We start from the raw sequence: 12,685 nt of genomic DNA on the forward strand, positions 1-12,685 counted from the left end.
GTATATATTTAGGGCAACTTGAATCTGTGTTCCTGGGTTGCAATCCTCAAGCGTGACTCAAAGAAACATTTTACTTGTACTAATTTTGCCTCAGCTTCTTGCTTTTAGGTTGACACCATAAGGCCAGGTGGCTTTTTGAGCCAGGTACCAAGTCAATTCTTCCAAAAGGCTTTATTGGTTCCTTAAAGTCCTCCTTAGTTCCCAAAAACAGTCAGGTCATATCTGATTCTGTGCATGTTCTTCTCATGTATGGCTCAGTGAAATAATTGGTAATATCACCAATGTTTCCAGTTGTGTTCTGACATACAGAGAACAGATTCTCATTGAACCTATGCAAAAAACTACATTGCCATGAAAATAAGAATGCTTCGTAAGAGTTCTGAATTCCAGATGGAACAGGTAGGGAGAAAAAAATAAATACTTCAATTCTGTTTACAAACGTATAATTTACCAGATTGCTGTAAATTATAGTTAGCTTAAGAAAAAGAGAAAAAACGTTTCCTTAAATCAGCAAAAACAAAACATTTAAAAAAACCAATGTTCAAACAAGGAGTCATAAAAATTATAATCAGCCTCCTCAGTTTATTTAGTCCCAGGTAATTAATTCTTGTTCTGCTTGATCTTAGTTCAGTTTCATTATTAGAATTCTGGAAATTCCTACCCAATCCAGTAAGATGATCTTAAAGTTATTATATCAGAAACTTATACTTGTCAGAGTTGTCATCATGCATTTCCTTGGAGACAAAGCTCTTTCAGGTTATAGTTGCTTACAAAAGCTTTCAGGAAAGGATCAGAGTGTTAGTGGCGGCAAATCCATGCCCGTCTGCAGCAACCTCAGTTCTTGCCTCCTCAGAAGAAAGAATTTGACTGAGGGGCATAAGGCAGAAGAAGAGACCAAGGCAAGTTTCAGAGCAGGAGTGAACGTTTATTAAAAAGCTTTAGAGCAGTAATGAAAAGAAAGTAAAGTACACTTGGAAGAGAGCCAGGTGGACATCTTGGAGGTCCAGCAGGGGGTCTGACCTTTTTATCTTTTTATTTTTTATATAAGATGGAGTTTTCACTCTTGTTGACCAGGGTGGAGTGCAATGGCTTGATCTCGGCTCACTGCAGTCTCTGCCTCCTGGGTTCAAGTGATTCTCCTGCCTAAGCCTCCTAAGTGAGAAGCGGGGATTACAGGTGTACACCACCAAGCACGGCTAATTTTGTATTTTTAGTAGAGACAAGGTTTCACCAAGTTGGCCAGGCTGGTCTCAAGCTTCTGACCTCAAGTGATCTGCCTGCCTCAGCCTCCCAAAGTGCTAGGATTATAGGTGTGAGCCACTGTGCCCAGCCAGGTTTGACCTTTTGACTTGGGGCTTTATATGTCGGCTTACTTCCAGCATCTTGCATTCCTTTTCTGGTGGAATACCCCAAGAAGGTCATATACCAGTTAAACTCCGCCATTTTGCCTCTTAATGTGCATGCTTGAGCTCACTTGCCCAACTCCTGAGATCTTATCAGGAAGATGCTGATCACCAGTTTCAGGGGTTTTTTTTATCTATAGGGAGACTGCCTTTCCCTGGCAGTGGCTAGGACCAGTTGTTATTTTAGAGAGGCAGTGTGACAGCTGCCTGACTGTAACTACCCAAGGGGTTCACCTTGCTCGCCTCCTAGAAAGAGCCAATTCATCAAGACAGGGGAATTGCAATAAAGACTAATTAATGCAGAGCTGGCTGTGCAGGAGACCAGAGTTTTATTATTACTCAAATCAGTCTCTCCCAGCAGTCGGAAGCAGAGTTTTTAAGGACAACTTGGTGGGTGGGGGGAAGCCAGTGAGCCAGGAGAGCTGATTGGTCAGGGATGAAATCACAGGGAGTTGAAGCTGTCTTCTTGCTCTGAGTCAGTTCCTAGGTGGGGGCTGCAAGATAAGATGAGTCAGTTTATTGATCTGGGTGGTGCCAGCTGATCCATCAAGTACAGGGTCTGCAAAATATCTCAAGCACTGATCTTAGGAGCAGTTTAGGGAGGGTCAGAATCTTGTAGCCTCCAGCTGCATGACCCCTAAACCATAATTTCTAATCTTGTGGCTAATGTCAGTCCTACAAAGGCAATCTAGTACCCAGGCAAGAAGGAGGTCTGCTTTGGGAAAGGGCTGCTATCATCTTTGTTTTAAACCATAAACTGAGTTTCTCCCAAAGTTAGTTCAACCTACGCCCAGGAATGAACAAGGACAGCTTGGAGGTTAGAAGCAAGATGGAGTCAGTTAAGTTAGACCTCTTTCACTGTCTCAGTGCCTTTTGCAAAGGCAGTTTCATGACCATCACCTGATGGTCGCCTGACTTTCCTGGTGAGGCATGAGGCCCTCTCCTGCCCTGTTCCTGCCTGACGAGCTTCCCACTGTAACAAAAATAAAACAATTAACTGTGGATGACAAAATTCTTAAAATGGTCATGATAAAAGATTTTATGAGAGTTCATTATAATGTAATTGACAAGAAAATGTGATTATTTCTGTGATACACAACATTTTAAGACAATAATGAAATCACCTTTGCAAAATTAAGACAAGAAGATAAATCTGATGTGTCTAACTGCATTTGTCTGTAGTCTCACAGGTTGGCTGTCTAGGCATGGACCAAGCTAACTTTGGGAGAAATTTATTTTATACTTTATTTATTTTATTTTATTCTATTTTATTTTATATTTTGAGACGGAGTCTCACTCTGTCACCCAGGCTGGAGTGCAGTGGTGCAATCTTGGCTCACTGCAACCTCCACCTCCCAAGTTCAAGCAATTTTCGTGCCTCAGACTCCCAAGTACCTGATATTACTAATATTAGTCACCACGCCTGACTAATGTTTGTACTTTCAATAGAGATGGCATTTCACCATGTTGGCGAGGCTGGTCTCGAACTCCTGACCTCAGGTGATCTGCCCGCCTTGGCCTCCCAAAGTGCTGGGATTACAGGCGTGAGTAACTGCGCTGGCCTATTTTATAGTTTAAATGGTAATAGTCCTTCCCCAAAATTAAACTGTTATAAAACGAATGAAAGGCCACCAAGTTAAGAGAAAGAAAATGGCTCAGATTCTAAATAATTACCTGCCATTGTTCCAGAGGTCATAAGATTTGCAACTTCTCCAATTACTTGTGAAGATAACATCACTACTCTAGAACCTAACATTGGCCTTTTGATGTCAATTTTTTTTCTTTTTTTCTTTTTTATTTTTTTAACTCTTTTTACTGTGGATTTTTCTTGTTTCTTTTCTTTTCTTTCTTTTTTTTTTTTTTTTTTTTTGAGACAGAGTCTCCCTCTGTCACCCAGGCTGGAGTGCAGTGGCACAATCTCAGCTCACAGCAACCTCTGCTTTCCAGGTTCAAGTGATTCTCATGCCTCAGCCTCCCAAGTAGCTGGGATTACAGGTGTACACCACCACGCCCAGCTAATTTTTTGTATTTTTACTAGAGTCAGGGTTTCTCTATGTTGACCAGGTGGTCTCAAACTCCTGGCCTCAAGTGATCTGCCCACCTTGGTCTCCCATATTGCTGAGATTACAGGCATGAGCCACCGCACATGGCCTGATTGTCCTTTTGAGATGGCGTTTCAAGTTTTTGCATTTCTAACAACCAGATGGCCCCACCCAGGAACTGACTCAGCATAAGAGGACAGCTTCGATTTCCTGTGATTTCATCTCCAACCCAATCAATCAGCATTCCCCCTACTTTACCGGCCTGCCCACGAAACTATCTTTGAAAACCTCCTAACCTCCAAGCCTCTGGGGAGATTGACTTGAGTAGTAACTTCATCTCCCACGTGGCATGGCCAGCGTCATGTCAATTAAACTGTCTTTACTGCAATGCCATGGTCTGAGTGAGTTGATTTTGTTTGTGCAGTGGGCAGTAAGAACCAATTGGCTCAGCCTGGCCAACATGGTTAGACCCCATCTCCACTAAAAATACAAAAATTAGCTAGGCATGGTGGCGGGCACCTGTTGAGGCAGGAGAATTGCTTGAACCGGGTGGGGGTTGGCGCGGAGGTTGCAGTGAGCTGAGATCACACAACTGCCCTCCAGCCTGGTGACAGAGTGAGACTCCATCTCAAAAAACTACAACAAAAAACAAAAAAACTAGAATTATGACTGATAACATTATATAAGGATATGTCATGGAACATTCATATTAATAACATATATCCATACAAAGGAAACTTTTAAAAGATTAAGCATCACTTCTCTTTTTTTTTTTTTTTTAATATTTAGAGATGGGGTCTTGCCTTGTTGCACAGGCTGGTCTTGAACTCCTGGCCTCAAGCAATCCACCCACCTTGACCTCCCAAAATGCTGGGATTCCAGGTGTGAGCCACTGTGCCTGGCTACTTCTTTTTCAGCCATGCTTCCTATGTAATTTAACATATCAAATAAGCCTAATTAGTTTAATATCTCTCTGTAAAATCTCAAAGTGAGGTCTAGGTCAAAAAGACTTCATTTAGATTTTGATTTGGGAAAGTTGTCGAAACTGTCAAAACATTTAAAACTCTTGATTAAAATAAATCACAGGGGCTGGGCACAGTGGCTCATGTCTGTAATCCTTGCACTTTGGAAGGCCGAGGCAGGTGGATCACCTGAGGTTGGAGTTTGAGACCAGCCTGACCAACATGGAGAAACCTTGTCTCTACTAAAAATTAGCTGGGCGTGGTGACGCATGCCTGTAATCCCAGCTACTTGGGAGGCTGAGACAGGAGAATTGCTTGCACCCAGAAGGCAGAGGTTGCGGTGAGCTAAGATTGTGCCATTGCACTCCAGCCTGGGCAAAAAGAGTGAAACTCCGTCACACACACAAAGAAATCATAGGTCACTGTGAAACAATACTTAGTTATCCATATAACCAAAGTGAAAAAAATTTCAAGAGCAAATACAAAAACTAACATAGCCTTTTAAAAATATTTCAAAATTTTAATTTAAAATATTTTTTAAATTAGAGACAAGGTCTCACCATGTTGCCCAGGCCGGTCTTGAGCTCTTGAGTTCAAGTAATCCTTCCACCTCGGCCTCCTAAAGTGCTGAGATTATGGGCATGAACCACCACACCCGGCCAATGTAGTTGTTTTTTAAAAAAACACCCCAAATCTTATCTCTTTTACGAGAGAAGGCTCAGTTTTTTTGTTTGTTTGTTTGTTTTGAGATGGAGTCTCACTGTTGCCCAGGCTGGAGTGGAGTGGTACAATCTCGGCTTGCTGCAATCTCCGCCTCCCGGGTTCAAGCGATCCTCCTGCCTTAGCCTCCCGAGTAGCTGGGATTACAGGTGCCCATCACCATGCCCAGCTAATTTTTGTATTTTTAGTAGAGACTGGGTTTCATCATGTTAGCCAGACTGGTCTTGAACTCCTGAGCTCAGGTGATCCTCCTGCCTTGGCCTCCCAAAGTGCTGGGATTCCAGGCATGACCACCATGCCCGGCCTAGTCTTATGATCTCTATTTTAACATTAATACTCATCAGTTGTTGCATCTAAACTCTGAAAGGGAGGGGTATAATGGGGCATATCTGACCTCCTTTCCCGTAATGCCTGGGAATTCAGTTTTTAAGGTTTTTCTAGGGTTCCCTTGGTCAAGAGGGGGACCCTTTCAGTTGATGTGGGCCTTAGGATCTTATTTTTAGTTTATACCTTGCCAAATGTCGAAGAAAAAATTCTGGACTGACACCCACCCCTACCAGTAAAGGCCAAGTGGGGGACTCTCTCCCTCCCCAGGCTACAATGAGGGGGATCTGCTCCTCTCTTCTGGGGGTTGCAGAAGAGCCTGGTGAAGAATAAGGACTGGCCAGGTGCAGTAGCTCACACCTGTAACCCAGCACTTTGGGAGGCCAAGGCAGGAGGATTGCTTGAATCCAGAAGTTCAACAACATCTTGGGCAACAGAGTAAGACCCCCTCTCTACAAAAAATCAACAAAATTAGCTGGGTGTGGTAGTGCATGCCTATAGTCCCAGCTACTCCAGAGGCTGAGGTGGGAGGACCACTTGAGCCCAGGAGGTCAAGGTTGCAGTTAGCTGAGATGGTACCACTGCACTCCATCCAGCCTGGGCAACAGAGCAAGGCCCTGTCTCAAAAAAAAAAAAAAAAAAAAGAATAAGGACTTTCACCAAGACCAGGGGTAACAAGGCTACCCCACAACTCAGTATCAGTAGAGACCAAATGGGGAGCAGTAACTAGGAATTCTGATCCCTGCCAGCCAGAGAAATGTTAGTGGAAACCATTGTCCCTGCCTAGCAGTAATGAGTCCCTACCCTTGAGAACCAACATTGGCTGAGTGGGGAGCGTGTGAAATCATCTTTGCAAAAATTACGAGAGTGAGAGAAGTCTAGCCTGGCTGGGTCCATCTTGCTTCTAGCCTTACAGGCTGACTGTCCTCACTCATTCCTGAGTGTAAGCCAAGCTAGCCACGGGAGGAATTTAGTTTACACTTTAACTTTGAGGCAAGGATGATAATAGCCCCTCCATAAAACTGACCCCCTCCTTGTTCAGGGACTGAAAGAGCCTTTGAAAGACTAATGAAAGTCCACAAGATGAGGATGATGGGAGGGGCCCGAATTTTGCTAAGATGCAGGTGTAGTTAAATGATAACCAGCCATGGTTCCTTAGGTGGCTTTCCTATAATCCTTTACTGGTTAGGAGTCACGGAGCCAGAGGTCGTGAGATTTGTGACTTCCCCAATCACTTCTATAGATAACATCCTTGTTGTAGAACCTAAGATTGGTGTTTTGTGATGTTTTTCAGGCTTTTTAATTCTGGGACCAACTGACTCCACCTGGACCCAAGGGTCATGACTCACCCAGTCCTGTGGCCACCACCCAGAGACTGACTTAGCACGAGGGCTCTTTTTCACACCCCTGTGATTTCATCCCCTACCAATCAGCAGCACCCATTCCCTAGCCCCTGCTTGCTAAATTATCCATAAAATCCCTAGCCTCTGAATTCTTCAGGAGACTTATTTGAGTAATAAACTCCCATCCTTTTGCTTGGCGAGCTTTGAATTAATTAAACTCTTTCTCTACTGCAACACTGCTGTCTCTGTGAATTGGTTTTTTCTGTGCAGTACACAAGAAGAATCCATCTGGTGATTACACCTGGACCTGTACCCCCATCTGGCTGTGATGAGGTAGCTCCTCCTCCCCTGTCAGAGTGGTATCAGAGGAAGCAAACTAAAACACATGCTTTAAGTAAGATCCAGAGACTCATAGTCTAATGCCCCAAATGTCCATGGATCAATCAAAAAACACTCATCACAGTTCCTTCAGCTGGAGGCTTTATGTCAGCAGCCACAGCTACAGGGCCTCTCCTGTGAGCCTGGGGTGACCATCCTCGAAGCCCAACAGCATGGCCCTCATCCCCCTTCCCATCTCCTTCTCGCTCCCTTTAGCCATCCTCCGGGCCACTGCATCTGCAATTCCTCAGGTGGCCTGGCCCGACCTGCTTGGCCCCCATCCCACCGGAGGGGTGGGTACCTCTCCCCACCAGCCCAGCCTAATTTAAAGTGTTTTCAAATTGGACCTCCTTTATATTGTATTAAGAATTAGCATCCAAAATTGACAAATTACCAATTTGAGGCCCAACAACAGTGTATTTGTTTCTCCAAAACAAATACTTTCTTTTGAATGGTTTCAAATGAGCCAACCAATTTTTGTAAAAGGCGATTTATATATATATATATATATATATATTTTTTTTTTTTTTTTTTTTTTTGAGATGGAGTTTTGCTGTTCTTGCTGAGGCTGGAGTGCAATGGCATGATCTCGGCTCACTGTAACCTCTGCCTCACAGGTTCAAGTGATTCTCCTGCCTCAGCCTCCCAAATAGCTGGGAGTACAGGCACCAGCCACCACCCACAGCTAATTTTTGTATTTGTAGTAGAAAGGAGGTTTTGCCATGTTGGCCAGGCTGGTCTCGAACTCCTGACCTTAGGTGATCCACCTGCCTCAGCCTCCCAAAGTGTTGGGATTATAGGCATGAGCCACCGTGCCTGGCCGTAAAAGGCAATTTTTTACAACTATAAATACAAGATTGTAAACTGAATGATGATATGTCTTCCAGGAAAAATCTTTTTGAATTTCTGTTTTCCTTTATAACAAACTGATTTTTAGATTCCCAAGTCATTTGCACATTAACAGAATACTTAAATTTGCTTGTTCTGTACATAAACTATGATACAGCCTCTAGACATAAGAAAATTTGAAAAATTAAAGATGGTTGCACAAGATGCTTTCATAATCAAGCATGTGACACCAGATGGCAATTTGTTAGCCAGATGCTGTTTTTTTTTTTTTTTTGAGGAATCACTTTGGTTTTTTTGTTCCCCTGTTAGTTACAACTTTATTAGAAGTGTTAATTCTAAGCCTGTCTCTTAAGTTTATTTAGAAACAGCAAGTAATTGGGGCCAGGCACAGTGGCTCACACCTGCAATCCCAGCACTTTGGTAGGCCGAGGCGGGCAGATCACGAGGTCAGGAGATCGAGACCATGCTGGCTAACACGGTGAAACCCTGTCTCTACTAAAAATCCAAAAACATTAGCCGGGCATGGTGGTGGACGCCTGTAGTCCCAGCTATTTGGGAGGCTGAGGCAGGAGAATGGTGTGAACCCGGGAGGTAGAGCTTGCAATGAGCCAAGATCGTGCCACTGCACTCCAGCCTGAGCGACAGAGCGAGACTCAGTCTCAAAAAAAAAAAAAAAAAAAAAAGAGCAAGTAATCTATATTGCCACACACCTTGAAAACAGAATGTGGGCCAGACACTGTGGCTCATGCCTGTAATCCCAGCACTTTGAGAGGCTGAGGTGGGTGGATCACAAGGTCAGGAGTTCGAGGCCAGCCTGGCCAATATGGTGAAACCCAATCTCTACTAAAAATACAAACATTAGCCAGGCATGGTGGCACGCACCTTTACTCCCAGCTACCTGGGAGGCTGAGGCAGAAGAATCGCTTGAGCCCTGGAAGCAGAGGTTGCTGTGAGCTGAGATTGCGCCATTGCACTCCAGCCTGGGCAACATAGCAAGACTCCGTCTCAAAAAAAAAATGTGGTACATTTAGGACACCCACAAAATGAATTTTTTCTTGTTCCAATTCAACCTTCTTTTCTGTCTGGCTGTGCTAGGAAAACAGATATTACATGATCTGTATCATTTTTGCCATTATAGTCAAATGTTAAAAGAAAAAATCAGATGCTTTTAATCTTTGTTTCCATTGTTTGTCAGGGTTGAATTAAGAAGCTACTGGTTTATTCCCAACTGTTGATGCCTTTAGATATGTTGGAATCTTTTTTTTTTTTTTTTTTTTTTTTTGCCTAGGAAGGGCCAGTTGAAAATCTGTGGCCCAGGAGGCAGAGAATGTAATACCATTTTCTGGGGAAAAACTGGTTGGCTACTTGATGTTAATTACGGCACAGTAATAGGAAAAGGCTATGTCTGTGTTTTCAAGTCTTTCTTTATTCTGCTTTTTTGCTGCTATAAGAGTTTTCTGAAATTTATATTTTAAACTTCTCGTACACTTCACTGCTTCTAGTTTCAAAATGTGACATTCTTAATAAACAAGGAATTTTCCACTAAAAAAATACTAATCACAGCAAGAACCAGGAAGATCTCACACTGAATGAAAAAGACAATCAACAGAGGCCAACGCTGAGATGTTAGAACTATCTGACAAAGATTTTAAAGCAGTCATCCTAAAAATGCTTCAATGAGCAACTAGAAACCTACTGGAAACAAATGAAAAAATAGAAAGCTTCAAACCTTTGTGGTAGAATAGAGTGGAATTGATAGGGACATATCAGCCCACCTGCTTATAAGTAGCAGTGGTAAAAGTCATGTTAATGCTGGCAGGAGAACACAAAGAGAATGGGTAGAACTGGTTAGTATGGAACTCAAGCTTCAGTTAGATGGTCAAACTAATATCAGAGGAGAGAGGTCAGTTAATATGAAAAAGGGTACCTATTTAAAGTAAGCAGATGGCCTGGCGTGGTGGCTCACACCTGTAATCCCAACACTTTGGGAGGCCGAAGCGGGCGGATCACCTTGAGGTCAGGAGTTTGAAGCTGGCCTGGCCAACATGGTGAAACCCCATCTCTACTAAAAATACAAAATTTATCTGGGCATGTTGGTGCGCACCTGTAATCTCAGCTACTCAGGAGGCTGAGGCAGGAGAATCGCTTGAACCCAGAAGGCAGAGGTCGCAGTGAGCTGAGATTGCACCACTGCACTCCAGCCTGGGTGACAAAGCAAGACTCCGTCTCAAAAATAAATAAATAAATATTTAAAAATAGACATAAGTAAATAAATAAATACAGTAAGCAGATTATAGCATCATCCCTGTGGTTGGGATAAAGATTCCTAGCATTGAAAAATGGATTTTGAATAGAACTAATATTGTGGGGTTTAGATGCTGTTATTAGCAGAGCTCACCTTATAGCAGTATTTTACACTAAAAATAATAAGGAAATTAGAGATATTAAGGTAGATGTTGTCAAGTGGATGTATCAAGGAAGTAGGGTCTCTATAACCCATAATTAAGGTATAATGAGAATTCTATATATGTGGTTGGCCCATTAATTGTAGCTGAGTTCTGTAGAGAGTGGGGAGTGTACTGGTCCATGCTATCTTCTGCCACCCTGTACAGCAATGTCCTCCATTTGGCCTGGTCGCTAGTCATTGACCTCACTTGCTGCAGCATCTGCGGCTGATGCCTACAGTCCTTCCCCGGCCTCTGGCTTGTATAGCCAGGGCCACCTCTGCCAAGTGTCCCCTCATCCATGCTGAGAAGTCGCTGCTGGTGCTCTGAGCCTCCCCCAGTCCCTTCTGATGCTCTACAGGGAGCTGAGGGACACTGGCTCTGGCCACACCCAGTGCGATTTCCACATGATGGCTGCAGAACCGGACTTTGTAGTAATGAGCAGGCCACTCAACGAAGGCCCAGATCATAACCAAAATGCAGGGTCTGTCAGTTGCTACTTGCAGAATCTAATTCACAAGAGCGAGTTCTGGTATAAAGTGGCTTTTATTCCAAAGCCAGCTTAGGGGAAGAAGCATAGGCTTCCTGGCTTAAGGGTACTGCTTTGCTCTCGGAGTAGAAAGTGGGCACTTTTAAAAGGCAGGGGAGGAGGTGAGCAGGTGGGGGGTGGTCCTCGTGCCAGCTTAGTGTCTTACCTACTGGGCGGTTGGACTGGCATTTTCATGGCAGAAATGGGTTGTAAAAGTGGCCTAAAACTCTCCAGGGGGGGAGAGAGTTTTGTAGTGGGACTTTGGATTGTAAATTGACTGTTACCTCTCCATGCAGCCTCCTGGTGGGTGAGCGTTCTGCTCTGGAGCGTCTAAGCACAGAGTTAGATGAATTTGTAAGAAATATCTGATGAAGAGCAGGTAATAGACTATTATTGCATTTCTAAAGAGCTAAAGTAGGAAGTGGGGAAAAGTAGGAAAAAGAAGAAAGGGAAAAAAATAATTAAACTATTTCTTAGAAAAATTGGGGTACTTGGTTACAGATCTGTGTTCTCAGAACCCCAGAACATCTCTGGAGGTTTTATGTCCCACCACTTCCCTGAGTTTTGGTTAGGATTAATCATAATCTCAACTATTAATTGACATCATGGACAGTAGAAGAATAACTAGTGTAACTTCACGTGAAATTGTTGGTGCTACTGCTTATAGCACTCCATAAAGCCACTTCGGTTTGAAGTTTGGTCAGATGGTAGAATTGAGTTTAATTTAGACGGACAGTACTCACAGGAACCCAGTTTGTAACCGGTAGTGAGTAAGGTCATGTTGTTCAGAACATTAAAATAAGGATAAACAGTTCTGGATTCTGGGTTAATCATTTTAAGAGTCTATGTATTTGGATAAGCTCATTTATTGGGTCGCACAATATTTGAGGTTTTGCAATTGCACATGGTCTAGAATTTTGTTCATACTGGAAAAATTAGAATATAGGTAGAAACTGGCTGAACTCAGATGATGCAGGATCATCTAAGCAGATGTGGATTAATCTACTGCTGCCCCATTAGGGAATTCTAATCTAACTCCAAGCCTGTATGCCCAATTGTCTATACAAACTGCAAAACAAGTTCCTATTATCCTTGGGATAACTGTTTCTGGAAACTAAGCTTTGGTTCCCTCAATTATATTTATGAAAATGTTTCACAAAATGTATTCCTTATTTTATTTGGAAGTTTTGCCATGCTTTGAGGTCATCCACCCAAAATGAGGAAACCCAGGCCCATGTGTTTGTCACATGGATCAGGTAATTTTATTTGAATGGATTAATTATTTTTAAATCTTCAGAGTCTTCCAGTCTTACTTGACACAGGGTAGTCAGTTATCCTACTTGGGAGAAGAAGATCTTGGAACAGAGCCCATTCCGTTTCCCCTTTAGAAAATAAGGGAGGGGGCTTCCCGGGCAGTCCCAGCACTGTGTCATTGGTGGAGACGGTTAACAGACAGACACATACGGAGCTATTGGTTATATTTTGGGTAAACAGACCTGATTTAAGTATGCCACATTCCTTTTACTTCTTTTAATCTTCCTTAAGGTATTCCTGTGCTGATTAATAATAATTTGAAAAAGCAATTGAATTTTTTTTTTAATTTTTAGAGATGGGATCTTGCTCTATCACCAAGGCTGGAGTGCAGTGGTGCTCACTGCAGCCTTGACCTCCTGGGCCTAAGTGATCCTTCT

Source organism: Pan troglodytes, chromosome 7 (genome assembly GCF_028858775.2).
Source record: "Pan troglodytes isolate AG18354 chromosome 7, NHGRI_mPanTro3-v2.0_pri, whole genome shotgun sequence".
Lineage (NCBI taxonomy): Eukaryota > Metazoa > Chordata > Mammalia > Primates > Hominidae > Pan > Pan troglodytes.